We start from the raw sequence: 21050 nt of genomic DNA on the forward strand, positions 1-21050 counted from the left end.
TGCACTGCACGTTTGTGCAGGATTCTGCATTACCTGACAATAACTTATCGTCCCTGGGTGGGCTGAACCACCAACCTTTCGGTTAACAGCCGAACGCGCTAACCGATTGCGCTACAGAGACTGACAACGTGCAACACACAGGTGTCGAGACTGCACGGGGGACTGGGGGAGGGTGTTCCGGTGTTTTTGGTTGTGGGGTAAACGATTGTGCAACAGAGACTGAGTAAAGCCAAGCAGGGGCCTCGAGAGAGGACCGGGTGGCTGGATGGAGGTGCTCTGGTACTTCCTCTCCATACCGCCTTAATTGTTTAAAAAATGTGACTTGTAGGTAATGAACTTGGCAGCAAGTATGCAGTTGCGGACGAACAACACCACCCCAAAGATGCATATCACCCTTGATAAAACAGTTGACTGCGTTCATCAAACGACAGTCCTGGTTATAACACGATTGTTATAACATGGTATAACCAACATAACTGTCGCACTGCACGTTTGTGCAGGATTCTGCATTACCTGGCAATAACTGTAATATCGTCCCTGGGTGGGCTTGAACCACCAACCTTTCGGTTAACAGCCGAACGCGCTAACCGATTGCGCCACACAGACTGAAAACGCGCAACACACAGGTGTCGAGACTGGACGGGGGACTGGGGGAGGGTGTTCCGGTGTTTTCGGTTGTGGGGTGAAAGGATTGTGCAACAGAGACTGAGTAAAGCCAAGCAGGGGCCTCGAGAGAGGACAGGGTGGCTGGATGGAGGTGCTCTGGTACTTCCTCTCCATACCGCCTTGATTGTTTAAAATATGTGACTTGTAGGTAATGAACTTGGCAATAAGTATGCAGTTGCTGAAGAACAACACAACCCCAAAGATGCATATCACCCTTGATAAAACAGTTGACTGCGTTCATCAAATGACCGAGTCTAGCATGGACGCTATTGTGAAACAAAATCAGTGCTTTTTTGGGAAGCACTTGCACTGCACGTTTGTGCAGGATTCTGCATTACCTGGCAATAACTGTAATATCGTCCCTGGGTGGGCTTGAACCACCAACCTTTCGGTTAACAGCCGAACGCGCTAACCGATTGCACCACACAGACTGAAAACGCGCAACACACAGGTGTCGACACTGGACGGGGGACTGGGGGAGGGTGTTCCAGTGTTTTCGGTTGTGGGGTGAAAGGATTGTGCAACAGAGACTGAGTAAAGCCAAGCAGGGGCCTCGAGAGAGGACCGGGTGGCTGGATGGAGGTGCTCTGGTACTTCCTCTCCATACCGCCTTAATTGTTTAAAAAATGTGACTTGTAGGTAATGAACTTGGCAGCAAGTATGCAGTTGCGGACGAACAACACCACCCCAAAGATGCATATCACCCTTGATAAAACAGTTGACTGCGTTCATCAAACGACAGTCCTGGTTATAACACAATTGTTATAACATGGTATAACCAACATAACTGTCGCACTGCACGTTTGTGCAGGATTCTGCATTACCTGGCAATAACTGTAATATCGTCCCTGGGTGGGCTTGAACCACCAAACTTTCGGTTAACAGCCGAACGCGCTAACCGATTGCGCCACACAGACTGAAAACGCGCAACACACAGGTGTCGAGACTGCACGGGGGACTGGGGGAGGGTGTTCCGGTGTTTTTGGTTGTGGGGTAAACGATTGTGCAACAGAGACTGAGTAAAGCCAAGCAGGGGCCTCGAGAGAGGACCGGGTGGCTGGATGGAGGTGCTCTGGTACTTCCTCTCCATACCGCCTTGATTGTTTAAAATATGTGACTTGTAGGTAATGAACTTGGCAATAAGTATGCAGTTGCTGAAGAACAACACAACCCCAAAGATGCATATCACCCTTGATAAAACAGTTGACTGCGTTCATCAAATGACCGAGTCTAGCATGGACGCTATTGTGAAACAAAATCAGTGCTTTTTTGGGAAGCACTTGCACTGCACGTTTGTGCAGGATTCTGCATTACCTGGCAATAACTGTAATATCGTCCCTGGGTGGGCTTGAACCACCAACCTTTCGGTTAACAGCCGAACGCGCTAACCGATTGCGCTACAGAGACTGACAACGTGCAACACACAGGTGTCGAGACTGCACGGGGGACTGGGGGAGGGTGTTCCGGTGTTTTTGGTTGTGGGGTAAACGATTGTGCAACAGAGACTGAGTAAAGCCAAGCAGGGGCCTCGAGAGAGGACCGGGTGGCTGGATGGAGGTGCTCTGGTACTTCCTCTCCATACCGCCTTAATTGTTTAAAAAATGTGACTTGTAGGTAATGAACTTGGCAGCAAGTATGCAGTTGCGGACGAACAACACCACCCCAAAGATGCATATCACCCTTGATAAAACAGTTGACTGCGTTCATCAAACGACAGTACTGGTTATAACACAATTGTTATAACATGGTATAACCAACATAACTGTCGCACTGCACGTTTGTGCAGGATTCTGCATTACCTGGCAATAACTGTAATATCGTCCCTGGGTGGGCTTGAACCACCAACCTTTCGGTTAACAGCCGAACGCGCTAACCGATTGCGCCACACAGACTGAAAACGCGCAACACACAGGTGTCGAGACTGGACGGGGGACTGGGGGAGGGTGTTCCGGTGTTTTCGGTTGTGGGGTGAAAGGATTGTGCAACAGAGACTGAGTAAAGCCAAGCAGGGGCCTCGAGAGAGGACCGGGTGGCTGGATGGAGGTGCTCTGGTACTTCCTCTCCATACCGCCTTGATTGTTTAAAATATGTGACTTGTAGGTAATGAACTTGGCAATAAGTATGCAGTTGCTGAAGAACAACACAACCCCAAAGATGCATATCACCCTTGATAAAACAGTTGACTGCGTTCATCAAATGACCGAGTCTAGCATGGACGCTATTGTGAAACAAAATCAGTGCTTTTTTGGGAAGCACTTGCACTGCACGTTTGTGCAGGATTCTGCATTACCTGACAATAACTTATCGTCCCTGGGTGGGCTGAACCACCAACCTTTCGGTTAACAGCCGAACGCGCTAACCGATTGCGCTACAGAGACTGACAACGTGCAACACACAGGTGTCGAGACTGCACGGGGGACTGGGGGAGGGTGTTCCGGTGTTTTTGGTTGTGGGGTAAACGATTGTGCAACAGAGACTGAGTAAAGCCAAGCAGGGGCCTCGAGAGAGGACTGGGTGGCTGGATGGAGGTGCTCTGGTACTTCCTCTCCATACCGCCTTAATTGTTTAAAAAATGTGACTTGTAGGTAATGAACTTGGCAGCAAGTATGCAGTTGCGGACGAACAACACCACCCCAAAGATGCATATCACCCTTGATAAAACAGTTGACTGCGTTCATCAAACGACAGTCCTGGTTATAACACGATTGTTATAACATGGTATAACCAACATAACTGTCGCACTGCACGTTTGTGCAGGATTCTGCATTACCTGGCAATAACTGTAATATCGTCCCTGGGTGGGCTTGAACCACCAACCTTTCGGTTAACAGCCGAACGCGCTAACCGATTGCGCCACACAGACTGAAAACGCGCAACACACAGGTGTCGAGACTGGACGGGGGACTGGGGGAGGGTGTTCCGGTGTTTTCGGTTGTGGGGTGAAAGGATTGTGCAACAGAGACTGAGTAAAGCCAAGCAGGGGCCTCGAGAGAGGACCGGGTGGCTGGATGGAGGTGCTCTGGTACTTCCTCTCCATACCGCCTTGATTGTTTAAAATATGTGACTTGTAGGTAATGAACTTGGCAATAAGTATGCAGTTGCTGAAGAACAACACAACCCCAAAGATGCATATCACCCTTGATAAAACAGTTGACTGCGTTCATCAAATGACCGAGTCTAGCATGGACGCTATTGTGAAACAAAATCAGTGCTTTTTTGGGAAGCACTTGCACTGCACGTTTGTGCAGGATTCTGCATTACCTGGCAATAACTGTAATATCGTCCCTGGGTGGGCTTGAACCAGCAACCTTTCGGTTAACAGCCGAACGCGCTAACCGATTGCGCTACAGAGAGTGACAACGCGCAACACACAGGTGTCGAGACTGCACGGGGGACTGGGGGAGGGTGTTCCGGTGTTTTTGGTTGTGGGGTAAACGATTGTGCAACAGAGACTGAGTAAAGCCAAGCAGGGGCCTCGAGAGAGGACCGGGTGGCTGGATGGAGGTGCTCTGGTACTTCCTCTCCATACCGCCTTAATTGTTTAAAAAATGTGACTTGTAGGTAATGAACTTGGCAGCAAGTATGCAGTTGCGGACGAACAACACCACCCCAAAGATGCATATCACCCTTGATAAAACAGTTGACTGCGTTCATCAAACGACAGTCCTGGTTATAACACAATTGTTATAACATGGTATAACCAACATAACTGTCGCACTGCACGTTTGTGCAGGATTCTGCATTACCTGGCAATAACTGTAATATCGTCCCTGGGTGGGCTTGAACCACCAACCTTTCGGTTAACAGCCGAACGCGCTAACCGATTGCGCCACACAGACTGAAAACGCGCAACACACAGGTGTCGAGACTGGACGGGGGACTGGGGGAGGGTGTTCCGGTGTTTTCGGTTGTGGGGTGAAAGGATTGTGCAACAGAGACTGAGTAAAGCAAAGCAGGGGCCTCGAGAGAGGACCGGGTGGCTGGATGGAGGTGCTCTGGTACTTCCTCTCCATACCGCCTTGATTGTTTAAAATATGTGACTTGTAGGTAATGAACTTGGCAATAAGTATGCAGTTGCTGAAGAACAACACCACCCCAAAGATGCATATCACCCTTGATAAAACAGTTGACTGCGTTCATCAAATGACCGAGTCTAGCATGGACGCTATTGTGAAACAAAATCAGTGCTTTTTTGGGAAGCACTTGCACTGCACGTTTGTGCAGGATTCTGCATTACCTGACAATAACTTATCGTCCCTGGGTGGGCTGAACCACCAACCTTTCGGTTAACAGCCGAACGCGCTAACCGATTGCGCTACAGAGACTGACAACGTGCAACACACAGGTGTCGAGACTGCACGGGGGACTGGGGGAGGGTGTTCCGGTGTTTTTGGTTGTGGGGTAAACGATTGTGCAACAGAGACTGAGTAAAGCCAAGCAGGGGCCTCGAGAGAGGACCGGGTGGCTGGATGGAGGTGCTCTGGTACTTCCTCTCCATACCGCCTTAATTGTTTAAAAAATGTGACTTGTAGGTAATGAACTTGGCAGCAAGTATGCAGTTGCGGACGAACAACACCACCCCAAAGATGCATATCACCCTTGATAAAACAGTTGACTGCGTTCATCAAACGACAGTCCTGGTTATAACACGATTGTTATAACATGGTATAACCAACATAACTGTCGCACTGCACGTTTGTGCAGGATTCTGCATTACCTGGCAATAACTATAATATCGTCCCTGGGTGGGCTTGAACCACCAACCTTTCGGTTAACAGCCGAACGCGCTAACCGATTGCGCCACACAGACTGAAAACGCGCAACACACAGGTGTCGACACTGGACGGGGGACTGGGGAAGGGTGTTCCGGTGTTTTCGGTTGTGGGGTGAAAGGATTGTGCAACAGAGACTGAGTAAAGCCAAGCAGGGGCCTCGAGAGAGGACCGGGTGGCTGGATGGAGGTGCTCTGGTACTTCCTCTCCATACCGCCTTGATTGTTTAAAATATGTGACTTGTAGGTAATGAACTTGGCAATAAGTATGCAGTTGCTGAAGAACAACACAACCCCAAAGATGCATATCACCCTTGATAAAACAGTTGACTGCGTTCATCAAATGACCGAGTCTAGCATGGACGCTATTGTGAAACAAAATCAGTGCTTTTTTGGGAAGCACTTGCACTGCACGTTTGTGCAGGATTCTGCATTACCTGGCAATAACTGTAATATCGTCCCTGGGTGGGCTTGAACCACCAACCTTTCGGTTAACAGCCGAACGCGCTAACCGATTGCGCTACAGAGACTGACAACGTGCAACACACAGGTGTCGAGACTGCACGGGGGACTGGGGGAGGGTGTTCCGGTGTTTTTGGTTGTGGGGTAAACGATTGTGCAACAGAGACTGAGTAAAGCCAAGCAGGGGCCTCGAGAGAGGACCGGGTGGCTGGATGGAGGTGCTCTGGTACTTCCTCTCCATACCGCCTTAATTGTTTAAAAAATGTGACTTGTAGGTAATGAACTTGGCAGCAAGTATGCAGTTGCGGACGAACAACACCACCCCAAAGATGCATATCACCCTTGATAAAACAGTTGACTGCGTTCATCAAACGACAGTACTGGTTATAACACAATTGTTATAACATGGTATAACCAACATAACTGTCGCACTGCACGTTTGTGCAGGATTCTGCATTACCTGGCAATAACTGTAATATCGTCCCTGGGTGGGCTTGAACCACCAACCTTTCGGTTAACAGCCGAACGCGCTAACCGATTGCGCCACACAGACTGAAAACGCGCAACACACAGGTGTCGAGACTGCACGGGGGACTGGGGGAGGGTGTTCCGGTGTTTTCGGTTGTGGGGTGAAAGGATTGTGCAACAGAGACTGAGTAAAGCCAAGCAGGGGCCTCGAGAGAGGACCGGGTGGCTGGATGGAGGTGCTCTGGTACTTCCTCTCCATACCGCCTTGATTGTTTAAAATATGTGACTTGTAGGTAATGAACTTGGAAATAAGTATGCAGTTGCTGAAGAACAACACAACCCCAAAGATGCATATCACCCTTGATAAAACAGTTGACTGCGTTCATCAAATGACCGAGTCTAGCATGGACGCTATTGTGAAACAAAATCAGTGCTTTTTTGGGAAGCACTTGCACTGCACGTTTGTGCAGGATTCTGCATTACCTGACAATAACTTATCGTCCCTGGGTGGGCTGAACCACCAACCTTTCGGTTAACAGCCGAACGCGCTAACCGATTGCGCTACAGAGACTGACAACGTGCAACACACAGGTGTCGAGACTGCACGGGGGACTGGGGGAGGGTGTTCCGGTGTTTTTGGTTGTGGGGTAAACGATTGTGCAACAGAGACTGAGTAAAGCCAAGCAGGGGCCTCGAGAGAGGACCGGGTGGCTGGATGGAGGTGCTCTGGTACTTCCTCTCCATACCGCCTTAATTGTTTAAAAAATGTGACTTGTAGGTAATGAACTTGGCAGCAAGTATGCAGTTGCGGACGAACAACACCACCCCAAAGATGCATATCACCCTTGATAAAACAGTTGACTGCGTTCATCAAACGACAGTCCTGGTTATAACACGATTGTTATAACATGGTATAACCAACATAACTGTCGCACTGCACGTTTGTGCAGGATTCTGCATTACCTGGCAATAACTGTAATATCGTCCCTGGGTGGGCTTGAACCACCATCCTTTCGGTTAACAGCCGAACGCGCTAACCGATTGCGCCACACAGACTGAAAACGCGCAACACACAGGTGTCGACACTGGACGGGGGACTGGGGAAGGGTGTTCCGGTGTTTTCGGTTGTGGGGTGAAAGGATTGTGCAACAGAGACTGAGTAAAGCCAAGCAGGGGCCTCGAGAGAGGACCGGGTGGCTGGATGGAGGTGCTCTGGTACTTCCTCTCCATACCGCCTTGATTGTTTAAAATATGTGACTTGTAGGTAATGAACTTGGCAATAAGTATGCAGTTGCTGAAGAACAACACAACCCCAAAGATGCATATCACCCTTGATAAAACAGTTGACTGCGTTCATCAAATGACCGAGTCTAGCATGGACGCTATTGTGAAACAAAATCAGTGCTTTTTTGGGAAGCACTTGCACTGCACGTTCGTGCAGGATTCTGCATTACCTGGCAATAACTGTAATATCGTCCCTGGGTGGGCTTGAACCACCAACCTTTCGGTTAACAGCCGAACGCGCTAACCGATTGCGCCACACAGACTGAAAACGTGCAACACACAGGTGTCGAGACTGCACGGGGGACTGGGGGAGGGTGTTCCGGTGTTTTTGGTTGTGGGGTAAACGATTGTGCAACAGAGACTGAGTAAAGCCAAGCAGGGGCCTCGAGAGAGGACCGGGTGGCTGGATGGAGGTGCTCTGGTACTTCCTCTCCATACCGCCTTAATTGTTTAAAAAATGTGACTTGTAGGTAATGAACTTGGCAGCAAGTATGCAGTTGCGGACGAACAACACCACCCCAAAGATGCATATCACCCTTGATAAAACAGTTGACTGCGTTCATCAAACGACAGTCCTGGTTATAACACAATTGTTATAACATGGTATAACCAACATAACTGTCGCACTGCACGTTTGTGCAGGATTCTGCATTACCTGGCAATAACTGTAATATCGTCCCTGGGTGGGCTTGAACCACCAACCTTTCGGTTAACAGCCGAACGCGCTAACCGATTGCGCCACACAGACTGAAAACGTGCAACACACAGGTGTCGAGACTGCACGGGGGACTGGGGGAGGGTGTTCCGGTGTTTTTGGTTGTGGGGTAAACGATTGTGCAACAGAGACTGAGTAAAGCCAAGCAGGGGCCTCGAGAGAGGACCGGGTGGCTGGATGGAGGTGCTCTGGTACTTCCTCTCCATACCGCCTTAATTGTTTAAAAAATGTGACTTGTAGGTAATGAACTTGGCAGCAAGTATGCAGTTGCGGACGAACAACACCACCCCAAAGATGCATATCACCCTTGATAAAACAGTTGACTGCGTTCATCAAACGACAGTCCTGGTTATAACACAATTGTTATAACATGGTATAACCAACATAACTGTCGCACTGCACGTTTGTGCAGGATTCTGCATTACCTGGCAATAACTGTAATATCGTCCCTGGGTGGGCTTGAACCACCAACCTTTCGGTTAACAGCCGAACGCGCTAACCGATTGTGCCACACAGACTGAAAACGCGCAACACACAGGTGTCGACACTGGACGGGGGACTGGGGAAGGGTGTTCCGGTGTTTTCGGTTGTGGGGTGAAAGGATTGTGCAACAGAGACTGAGTAAAGCCAAGCAGGGGCCTCGAGAGAGGACCGGGTGGCTGGATGGAGGTGCTCTGGTACTTCCTCTCCATACCGCCTTGATTGTTTAAAATATGTGACTTGTAGGTAATGAACTTGGCAATAAGTATGCAGTTGCTGAAGAACAACAAAACCCCAAAGATGCATATCACCCTTGATAAAACAGTTGACTGCGTTCATCAAATGACCGAGTCTAGCATGGACGCTATTGTGAAACAAAATCAGTGCTTTTTTGGGAAGCACTTGCACTGCACGTTTGTGCAGGATTCTGCATTACCTGGCAATAACTGTAATATCGTCCCTGGGTGGGCTTGAACCACTAACCTTTCGGTTAACAGCCGAACGCGCTAACCGATTGCGCCACACAGACTGAAAACACGCAACACACAGGTGTCGAGACTGCACGGGGGACTGGGGGAGGGTGTTCCGGTGTTTTCGGTTGTGGGGTAAACGATTGTGCAACAGAGACTGAGTAAAGCCAAGCAGGGGCCTCGAGAGAGGACCGGGTGGCTGGATGGAGGTGCTCTGGTACTTCCTCTCCATACCGCCTTAATTGTTTAAAAAATGTGACTTGTAGGTAATGAACTTGGCAGCAAGTATGCAGTTGCGGACGAACAACACCACCCCAAAGATGCATATCACCCTTGATAAAACAGTTGACTGCGTTCATCAAACGACAGTCCTGGTTATAACACAATTGTTATAACATGGTATAACCAACATAACTGTCGCACTGCACGTTTGTGCAGGATTCTGCATTACCTGGCAATAACTGTAATATCGTCCCTGGGTGGGCTTGAACCACCAACCTTTCGGTTAACAGCCGAACGCGCTAACCGATTGCGCCACACAGACTGAAAACTCGCAACACACAGGTGTCGAGACTGGACGGGGGACTGGGGGAGGGTGTTCCGGTGTTTTCGGTTGTGGGGTGAAAGGATTGTGCAACAGAGACTGAGTAAAGCCAAGCAGGGGCCTCGAGAGAGGACCGGGTGGCTGGATGGAGGTGCTCTGGTACTTCCTCTCCATACCGCCTTGATTGTTTAAAATATGTGACTTGAAGGTAATGATCTTGGCAATAAGTATGCAGTTGCTGAAGAACAACACAACCCCAAAGATGCATATCACCCTTGATAAAACAGTTGACTGCGTTCATCAAATGACCGAGTCTAGCATGGACGCTATTGTGAAACAAAATCAGTGCTTTTTTGGGAAGCACTTGCACTGCACGTTTGTGCAGGATTCTGCATTACCTGGCAATAACTGTAATATCGTCCCTGGGTGGGCTTGAACCACCAACCTTTCGGTTAACAGCCGAACGCGCTAACCGATTGCGCTACAGAGACTGACAACGCACAACACACAGGTGTCGAGACTGCACGGGGGACTGGGGGAGGGTGTTCCGGTGTTTTTGGTTGTGGGGTAAACGATTGTGCAACAGAGACTGAGTAAAGCCAAGCAGGGGCCTCGAGAGAGGACCGGGTGGCTGGATGGAGGTGCTCTGGTACTTCCTCTCCATACCGCCTTAATTGTTTAAAAAATGTGACTTGTAGGTAATGAACTTGGCAGCAAGTATGCAGTTGCGGACGAACAACACCACCCAAAAGATGCATATCACCCTTGATAAAACAGTTGACTGCGTTCATCAAACGACAGTCCTGGTTATAACACAATTGTTATAACATGGTATAACCAACATAACTGTCGCACTGCACGTTTGTGCAGGATTCTGCATTACCTGGCAATAACTGTAATATCGTCCCTGGGTGGGCTGAACCACCAACCTTTCGGTTAACAGCCGAACACGCTAACCGATTGCGCCACTCAGACTGAAAACTCGCAACACACAAGTGTCGACACTGGACGGGGGACTGGGGAAGGGTGTTCCGGTGTTTTCGGTTGTGGGGTGAAAGGATTGTGCAACAGAGACTGAGTAAAGCCAAGCAGGGGCCTCGAGAGAGGACCGGGTGGCTGGATGGAGGTGCTCTGGTACTTCCTCTCCATACCGCCTTGATTGTTTAAAATATGTGACTTGTAGGTAATGAACTTGGCAATAAGTATGCAGTTGCTGAAGAACAATACAACCCCAAAGATGCATATCACCCTTGATAAAACAGTTGACTGCGTTCATCAAATGACCGAGTCTAGCATGGACGCTATTGTGAAACAAAATCAGTGCTTTTTTGGGAAGCACTTGCACTGCACGTTTGTGCAGGATTCTGCATTACCTGGCAATAACTGTAATATCATCCCTGGGTGGGCTTGAACCACTAACCTTTCGGTTAACAGCCGAACGCGCTAACCGATTGCGCCACACAGACTGAAAACGCGCAACACACAGGTGTCGAGACTGCACGGGGGACTGGGGGAGGGTGTTCCGGTGTTTTCGGTTGTGGGGTAAACGATTGTGCAACAGAGACTGAGTAAAGCCAAGCAGGGGCCTCGAGAGAGGACCGGGTGGCTGGATGGAGGTGCTCTGGTACTTCCTCTCCATACCGCCTTAATTGTTTAAAAAATGTGACTTGTAGGTAATGAACTTGGCAGCAAGTATGCAGTTGCGGACGAACAACACCACCCCAAAGATGCATATCACCCTTGATAAAACAGTTGACTGCGTTCATCAAACGACAGTCCTGGTTATAACACAATTGTTATAACATGGTATAACCAACATAACTGTCGCACTGCACGTTTGTGCAGGATTCTGCATTACCTGGCAATAACTGTAATATCGTCCCTGGGTGGGCTTGAACCACCAACCTTTCGGTTAACAGCCGAACGCGCTAACCGATTGCGCCACACAGACTGAAAACGCGCAACACACAGGTGTCGAGACTGGACGGGGGACTGGGGGAGGGTGTTCCGGTGTTTTCGGTTGTGGGGTGAAAGGATTGTGCAACAGAGACTGAGTAAAGCCAAGCAGGGGCCTCGAGAGAGGACCGGGTGGCTGGATGGAGGTGCTCTGGTACTTCCTCTCCATACCGCCTTGATTGTTTAAAATATGTGACTTGTAGGTAATGAACTTGGCAATAAGTATGCAGTTGCTGAAGAACAACACAACCCCAAAGATGCATATCACCCTTGATAAAACAGTTGACTGCGTTCATCAAATGACCGAGTCTAGCATGGACGCTATTGTGAAACAAAATCAGTGCTTTTTTGGGAAGCACTTGCACTGCACGTTTGTGCAGGATTCTGCATTACCTGGCAATAACTGTAATATCGTCCCTGGGTGGGCTTGAACCAGCAACCTTTCGGTTAACAGCCGAACGCGCTAACCGATTGCGCTACAGAGAGTGACAACGCGCAACACACAGGTGTCGAGACTGCACGGGGGACTGGGGGAGGGTGTTCCGGTGTTTTTGGTTGTGGGGTAAACGATTGTGCAACAGAGACTGAGTAAAGCCAAGCAGGGGCCTCGAGAGAGGACCGGGTGGCTGGATGGAGGTGCTCTGGTACTTCCTCTCCATACCGCCTTAATTGTTTAAAAAATGTGACTTGTAGGTAATGAACTTGGCAGCAAGTATGCAGTTGCGGACGAACAACACCACCCCAAAGATGCATATCACCCTTGATAAAACAGTTGACTGCGTTCATCAAACGACAGTCCTGGTTATAACACAATTGTTATAACATGGTATAACCAACATAACTGTCGCACTGCACGTTTGTGCAGGATTCTGCATTACCTGGCAATAACTGTAATATCGTCCCTGGGTGGGCTGAACCACCAACCTTTCGGTTAACAGCCGAACGCGCTAACCGATTGCGCCACACAGACTGAAAACGCGCAACACACAGGTGTCGAGACTGCACGGGGGACTGGGGGAGGGTGTTCCGGTGTTTTCGGTTGTGGGGTAAACGATTGTGCAACAGAGACTGAGTAAAGCCAAGCAGGGGCCTCGAGAGAGGACCGGGTGGCTGGATGGAGGTGCTCTGGTACTTCCTCTCCATACCGCCTTAATTGTTTAAAAAATGTGACTTGTAGGTAATGAACTTGGCAGCAAGTATGCAGTTGCGGACGAACAACACCACCCCAAAGATGCATATCACCCTTGATAAAACAGTTGACTGCGTTCATCAAACGACAGTCCTGGTTATAACACAATTGTTATAACATGGTATAACCAACATAACTGTCGCACTGCACGTTTGTGCAGGATTCTGCATTACCTGGCAATAACTGTAATATCGTCCCTGGGTGGGCTTGAACCACCAACCTTTCGGTTAACAGCCGAACGCGCTAACTGATTGCGCCACACAGACTGAAAACGCGCAACACACAGGTGTCGAGACTGGACGGGGGACTGGGGGAGGGTGTTCCGGTGTTTTCGGTTGTGGGGTGAAAGGATTGTGCAACAGAGACTGAGTAAAGCCAAGCAGGGGCCTCGAGAGAGGACCGGGTGGCTGGATGGAGGTGCTCTGGTACTTCCTCTCCATACCGCCTTGATTGTTTAAAATATGTGACTTGTAGGTAATGAACTTGGCAATAAGTATGCAGTTGCTGAAGAACAACACAACCCCAAAGATGCATATCACCCTTGATAAAACAGTTGACTGCGTTCATCAAATGACCGAGTCTAGCATGGACGCTATTGTGAAACAAAATCAGTGCTTTTTTGGGAAGCACTTGCACTGCACGTTTGTGCAGGATTCTGCATTACCTTACAATAACTTATCGTCCCTGGGTGGGCTGAACCACCAACCTTTCGGTTAACAATCGAACGCGCTAACCGATTGCGCTACAGAGACTGACAACGTGCAACACACAGGTGTCGAGACTGCACGGGGGACTGGGGGAGGGTGTTCCGGTGTTTTTGGTTGTGGGGTAAACGATTGTGCAACAGAGACTGAGTAAAGCCAAGCAGGGGCCTCGAGAGAGGACCGGGTGGCTGGATGGAGGTGCTCTGGTACTTCCTCTCCATACCGCCTTAATTGTTTAAAAAATGTGACTTGTAGGTAATGAACTTGGCAGCAAGTATGCAGTTGCGGACGAACAACACCACCCCAAAGATGCATATCACCCTTGATAAAACAGTTGACTGCGTTCATCAAACGACAGTCCTGGTTATAACACAATTGTTATAACATGGTATAACCAACATAACTGTCGCACTGCACGTTTGTGCAGGATTCTGCATTACCTGGCAATAACTGTAATATCGTCCCTGGGTGGGCTGAACCACCAACCTTTCGGTTAACAGCCGAACGCGCTAACCGATTGCGCCACACAGACTGAAAACGCGCAACACACAGGTGTCGAGACTGCACGGGGGACTGGGGGAGGGTGTTCCGGTGTTTTCGGTTGTGGGGTAAACGATTGTGCAACAGAGACTGAGTAAAGCCAAGCAGGGGCCTCGAGAGAGGACCGGGTGGCTGGATGGAGGTGCTCTGGTACTTCCTCTCCATACCGCCTTAATTGTTTAAAAAATGTGACTTGTAGGTAATGAACTTGGCAGCAAGTATGCAGTTGCGGACGAACAACACCACCCCAAAGATGCATATCACCCTTGATAAAACAGTTGACTGCGTTCATCAAACGACAGTCCTGGTTATAACACAATTGTTATAACATGGTATAACCAACATAACTGTCGCACTGCACGTTTGTGCAGGATTCTGCATTACCTGGCAATAACTGTAATATCGTCCCTGGGTGGGCTTGAACCACCAACCTTTCGGTTAACAGCCGAACGCGCTAACTGATTGCGCCACACAGACTGAAAACGCGCAACACACAGGTGTCGAGACTGGACGGGGGACTGGGGGAGGGTGTTCCGGTGTTTTCGGTTGTGGGGTGAAAGGATTGTGCAACAGAGACTGAGTAAAGCCAAGCAGGGGCCTCGAGAGAGGACCGGGTGGCTGGATGGAGGTGCTCTGGTACTTCCTCTCCATACCGCCTTGATTGTTTAAAATATGTGACTTGTAGGTAATGAACTTGGCAATAAGTATGCAGTTGCTGAAGAACAACACAACCCCAAAGATGCATATCACCCTTGATAAAACAGTTGACTGCGTTCATCAAATGACCGAGTCTAGCATGGACGCTATTGTGAAACAAAATCAGTGCTTTTTTGGGAAGCACTTGCACTGCACGTTTGTGCAGGATTCTGCATTACCTGACAATAACTTATCGTCCCTGGGTGGGCTGAACCACCAACCTTTCGGTTAACAGCCGAACGCGCTAACCGATTGCGCTACAGAGACTGACAACGTGCAACACACAGGTGTCGAGACTGCACGGGGGACTGGGGGAGGGTGTTCCGGTGTTTTTGGTTGTGGGGTAAACGATTGTGCAACAGAGACTGAGTAAAGCCAAGCAGGGGCCTCGAGAGAGGACCGGGTGGCTGGATGGAGGTGCTCTGGTACTTCCTCTCCATACCGCCTTAATTGTTTAAAAAATGTGACTTGTAGGTAATGAACTTGGCAGCAAGTATGCAGTTGCGGACGAACAACACCACCCCAAAGATGCATATCACCCTTGATAAAACAGTTGACTGCGTTCATCAAACGACAGTACTGGTTATAACACGATTGTTATAACATGGTATAACCAACATAACTATCGCACTGCACGTTTGTGCAGGATTCTGCATTACCTGGCAATAACTGTAATATCGTCCCTGGGTGGGCTTGAACCACCAACCTTTCGGTTAACAGCCGAACGCGCTACCCGATTGCGCTACAGAGACTGACAACGTGCAACACACAGGTGTCGAGACTGCACGGGGGACTGGGGGAGGGTGTTCCGGTGTTTTTGGTTGTGGGGTAAACGATTGTGCAACAGAGACTGAGTAAAGCCAAGCAGGGGCCTCGAGAGAGGACCGGGTGGCTGGATGGAGGTGCTCTGGTACTTCCTCTCCATACCGCCTTAATTGTTTAAAAAATGTGACTTGTAGGTAATGAACTTGGCAGCAAGTATGCAGTTGCGGACGAACAACACCACCCCAAAGATGCATATCACCCTTGATAAAACAGTTGACTGCGTTCATCAAATGACCGAGTCTAGCATGGACGCTATTGTGAAACAAAATCAGTGCTTTTTTGGGAAGCACTTGCACTGCATGTTTGTGCAGGATTCTGCATTACCTGACAATAACTTATCGTCCCTGGGTGGGCTGAACCACCAACCTTTCGGTTAACAGCCGAACGCGCTAACTGATTGCGCTACAGAGACTGACAACGTGCAACACACAGGTGTCGAGACTGCACGGGGGACTGGGGGAGGGTGTTCCGGTGTTTTTGGTTGTGGGTTAAACGATTGTGCAACAGAGACTGAGTAAAGCCAAGCAGGGGCCTCGAGAGAGGACCGGGTGGCTGGATGGAGGTGCTCTGGTACTTCCTCTCCATACCGCCTTAATTGTTTAAAAAATGTGACTTGTAGGTAATGAACTTGGCAGCAAGTATGCAGTTGCGGACGAACAACACCACCCCAAAGATGCATATCACCCTTGATAAAACAGTTGACTGCGTTCATCAAACGACAGTCCTGGTTATAACACAATTGTTATAACATGGTATAACCAACATAACTGTCGCACTGCACGTTTGTGCAGGATTCTGCATTACCTGGCAATAACTGTAATATCGTCCCTGGGTGGGCTTGAACCACCAACCTTTCGGTTAACAGCCGAACGCGCTAACCGATTGCGCCACACAGACTGAAAACGCGCAACACACAGGTGTCGAGACTGGACGGGGGACTGGGGGAGGGTGTTCCGGTGTTTTCGGTTGTGGGGTGAAAGGATTGTGCAACAGAGACTGAGTAAAGCCAAGCAGGGGCCTCGAGAGAGGACCGGGTGGCTGGATGGAGGTGCTCTGGTACTTCCTCTCCATACCGCCTTGATTGTTTAAAATATGTGACTTGAAGGTAATGATCTTGGCAATAAGTATGCAGTTGCTGAAGAACAACACAACCCCAAAGATGCATATCACCCTTGATAAAACAGTTGACTGCGTTCATCAAATGACCGAGTCTAGCATGGACGCTATTGTGAAACAAAATCAGTGCTTTTTTGGGAAGCACTTGCACTGCACGTTTGTGCAGGATTCTGCATTACCTGGCAATAACTGTAATATCGTCCCTGGGTGGGCTTGAACCACCAACCTTTCGGTTAACAGCCGAACGCGCTAACCGATTGCGCTACAGAGACTGACAACGCGCAACACACAGGTGTCGAGACTGCACGGGGGACTGGGGGAGGGTGTTCCGGTGTTTTTGGTTGTGGGGTAAACGATTGTGCAACAGAGACTGAGTAAAGCCAAGCAGGGGCCTCGAGAGAGGACCGGGTGGCTGGATGGAGGTGCTCTGGTACTTCCTCTCCATACCGCCTTAATTGTTTAAAAAATGTGACTTGTAGGTAATGAACTTGGCAGCAAGTATGCAGTTGCGGACGAACAACACCACCCAAAAGATGCATATCACCCTTGATAAAACAGTTGACTGCGTTCATCAAACGACAGTCCTGGTTATAACACAATTGTTATAACATGGTATAACCAACATAACTGTCGCACTGCACGTTTGTGCAGGATTCTGCATTACCTGGCAATAACTGTAATATCGTCCCTGGGTGGGCTTGAACCACCAACCTTTCGGTTAACAGCCGAACGCGCTAACCGATTGTGCCACACAGACTGAAAACGCGCAACACACAGGTGTCGACACTGGACGGGGGACTGGGGGAGGGTGTTCCGGTGTTTTCGGTTGTGGGGTGAAAGGATTGTGCAACAGAGACTGAGTAAAGCCAAGCAGGGGCCTCGAGAGAGGACCGGGTGGCTGGATGGAGGTGCTCTGGTACTTCTTCTCCATACCGCCTTAATTGTTTAAAAAATGTGACTTGTAGGTAATGAACTTGGCAGCAAGTATGCAGTTGCGGACGAACAACACCACCCCAAAGATGCATATCACCCTTGATAAAACAGTTGACTGCGTTCATCAAACGACAGTCCTGGTTATAACACAATTGTTATAACATGGTATAACCAACATAACTGTCGCACTGCACGTTTGTGCAGGATTCTGCATTACCTGGCAATAACTGTAATATCGTCCCTGGGTGGGCTTGGACCCCCAACCTTTCGGTTAACAGCCGAACGCGCTAACCGATTGCGCTACAGAGACTGACAACGCGCAACACACAGGTGTCGAGACTGCACGGGGGACTGGGGGAGGGTGTTCCGGTGTTTTCGGTTGTGGGGTGAAAGGATTGTGCAACAGAGACTGAGTAAAGCCAAGCAGGGGCCTCGAGAGAGGACCGGGTGGCTGGATGGAGGTGCTCTGGTACTTCCTCTCCATACCGCCTTGATTGTTTAAAATATGTGACTTGTAGGTAATGAACTTGGCAATAAGTATGCAGTTGCTGAAGAACAACACAACCCCAAAGATGCATATCACCCTTGATAAAACAGTTGACTGCGTTCATCAAATGACCGAGTCTAGCATGGACGCTATTGTGAAACAAAATCAGTGCTTTTTTGGGAAGCACTTGCACTGCACGTTTGTGCAGGATTCTGCATTACCTGGCAATAACTGTAATATCGTCCCTGGGTGGGCTTGAACCAGCAACCTTTCGGTTAACAGCCGAACGCGCTAACCGATTGCGCTACAGAGAGTGACAACGCGCAACACACAGGTGTCGAGACTGCACGGGGGACTGGGGGAGGGTGTTCCGGTGTTTTTGGTTGTGGGGTAAACGATTGTGCAACAGAGACTGAGTAAAGCCAAGCAGGGGCCTCGAGAGAGGACCGGGTGGCTGGATGGAGGTGCTCTGGTACTTCCTCTCCATACCGCCTTAATTGTTTAAAAAATGTGACTTGTAGGTAATGAACTTGGCAGCAAGTATGCAGTTGCGGACGAACAACACCACCCCAAAGATGCATATCACCCTTGATAAAACAGTTGACTGCGTTCATCAAACGACAGTCCTGGTTATAACACAATTGTTATAACATGGTATAACCAACATAACTGTCGCACTGCACGTTTGTGCAGGATTCTGCATTACCTGGCAATAACTGTAATATCGTCCCTGGGTGGGCTGAACCACCAACCTTTCGGTTAACAGCCGAACGCGCTAACCGATTGCGCCACACAGACTGAAAACGCGCAACACACAGGTGTCGAGACTGCACGGGGGACTGGGGGAGGGTGTTCCGGTGTTTTCGGTTGTGGGGTAAACGATTGTGCAACAGAGACTGAGTAAAGCCAAGCAGGGGCCTCGAGAGAGGACCGGGTGGCTGGATGGAGGTGCTCTGGTACTTCCTCTCCATACCGCCTTAATTGTTTAAAAAATGTGACTTGTAGGTAATGAACTTGGCAGCAAGTATGCAGTTGCGGACGAACAACAACACCCCAAAGATGCATATCACCCTTGATAAAACAGTTGACTGCGTTCATCAAACGACAGTCCTGGTTATAACACAATTGTTATAACATGGTATAACCAACATAACTGTCGCACTGCACGTTTGTGCAGGATTCTGCATTACCTGGCAATAACTGTAATATCGTCCCTGGGTGGGCTTGAACCACGAACCTTTCGGTTAACAGCCGAACGCGCTAACCGATTGCGCTACAGAGGCTGACAACGCGCAACACACAGGTGTCGAGACTGCACGGGGGACTGGGGGAGGGTGTTCCGGTGTTTTCGGTTGTGGGGTAAACGATTGTGCAACAGAGACTGAGTAAAGCAAAGCAGGGGCCTCGAGAGAGGACCAGGTGGCTGGATGGAGGTGCTCTGGTACTTCCTCTCCATACCGCCTTGATTGTTTAAAATATGTGACTTGTAGGTAATGAACTTGGCAATAAGTATGCAGTTGCTGAAGAACAACACCAGCCCAAAGATGCATATCACCCTTGATAAAACAGTTGACTGCGTTCATCAAATGACCGAGTCTAGCATGGACGCTATTGTGAAACAAAATCAGTGCTTTTTTGGGAAGCACTTGCACTGCACGTTTGTGCAGGATTCTGCATTACCTGACAATAACTTATCGTCCCTGGGTGGGCTGAACCACCAACCTTTCGGTTAACAGCCGAACGCGCTAACCGATTGCGCTACAGAGACTGACAACGTGCAACACACAGGTGTCGAGACTGCACGGGGGACTGGGGGAGGGTGTTCCGGTGTTTTTGGTTGTGGGGTAAACGATTGTGCAACAGAGACTGAGTAAAGCCAAGCAGGGGCCTCGAGAGAGGACCGGGTGGCTGGATGGAGGTGCTCTGGTACTTCCTCTCCATACCGCCTTAATTGTTTAAAAAATGTGACTTGTAGGTAATGAACTTGGCAGCAAGTATGCAGTTGCGGACGAACAACACCACCCCAAAGATGCATATCACCCTTGATAAAACAGTTGACTGCGTTCATCAAACGACAGTCCTGGTTATAACACGATTGTTATAACATGGTATAACCAACATAACTGTCGCACTGCACGTTTGTGCAGGATTCTGCATTACCTGGCAATAACTGTAATATCGTCCCTGGGTGGGCTTGAACCACCAACCTTTCGGTTAACAGCCGAACGCGCTAACCGATTGCGCCACACAGACTGAAAACGCGCAACACACAGGTGTCGAGACTGGACGGGGGACTGGGGGAGGGTGTTCCGGTGTTTTCGGTTGTGGGGTGAAAGGATTGTGCAACAGAGACTGAGTAAAGCCAAGCAGGGGCCTCGAGAGAGGACCGGGTGGCTGGATGGAGGTGCTCTGGTACTTCCTCTCCATACCGCCTTGATTGTTTAAAATATGTGACTTGAAGGTAATGATCTTGGCAATAAGTATGCAGTTGCTGAAGAACAACACAACCCCAAAGATGCATATCACCCTTGATAAAACAGTTGACTGCGTTCATCAAATGACCGAGTCTAGCATGGACGCTATTGTGAAACAAAATCAGTGCTTTTTTGGGAAGCACTTGCACTGCACGTTTGTGCAGGATTCTGCATTACCTGGCAATAACTGTAATATCGTCCCTGGGTGGGCTTGAACCACCAACCTTTCGGTTAACAGCCGAACGCGCTAACCGATTGCGCTACAGAGAC

General features: G+C 49.2%; 7 non-coding genes across 7 annotated transcripts; all 7 read right to left on the reverse strand.

Annotated features, from left to right (window-relative positions):
- Nucleotides 1-532: 532 nt before the first annotated feature.
- trnan-guu (transfer RNA asparagine (anticodon GUU)) lies at nt 533-606 on the reverse strand. Its single transcript has one exon. It is a non-coding gene; the product is annotated as a tRNA-Asn (tRNA).
- A 1393-nt stretch (nt 607-1999) lies between these two features.
- On the reverse strand, nt 2000-2073 carry trnan-guu (transfer RNA asparagine (anticodon GUU)). Its single transcript has one exon. It is a non-coding gene; the product is annotated as a tRNA-Asn (tRNA).
- Nucleotides 2074-5893: 3820 nt separating this feature from the next.
- Nucleotides 5894-5967, reverse strand: trnan-guu (transfer RNA asparagine (anticodon GUU)). Its single transcript has one exon. It is a non-coding gene; the product is annotated as a tRNA-Asn (tRNA).
- A 4310-nt stretch (nt 5968-10277) lies between these two features.
- trnan-guu (transfer RNA asparagine (anticodon GUU)) lies at nt 10278-10351 on the reverse strand. Its single transcript has one exon. It is a non-coding gene; the product is annotated as a tRNA-Asn (tRNA).
- Nucleotides 10352-15623: 5272 nt separating this feature from the next.
- trnan-guu (transfer RNA asparagine (anticodon GUU)) lies at nt 15624-15697 on the reverse strand. Its single transcript has one exon. It is a non-coding gene; the product is annotated as a tRNA-Asn (tRNA).
- A 1387-nt stretch (nt 15698-17084) lies between these two features.
- Nucleotides 17085-17158, reverse strand: trnan-guu (transfer RNA asparagine (anticodon GUU)). The gene has a single exon. It is a non-coding gene; the product is annotated as a tRNA-Asn (tRNA).
- A 3818-nt stretch (nt 17159-20976) lies between these two features.
- On the reverse strand, nt 20977-21050 carry trnan-guu (transfer RNA asparagine (anticodon GUU)). Its single transcript has one exon. It is a non-coding gene; the product is annotated as a tRNA-Asn (tRNA).

Source organism: Astatotilapia calliptera, chromosome 3, assembly GCF_964374335.1.
Source record: "Astatotilapia calliptera chromosome 3, fAstCal68.1, whole genome shotgun sequence".
NCBI classification, from domain to species: domain Eukaryota; kingdom Metazoa; phylum Chordata; class Actinopteri; order Cichliformes; family Cichlidae; genus Astatotilapia; species Astatotilapia calliptera.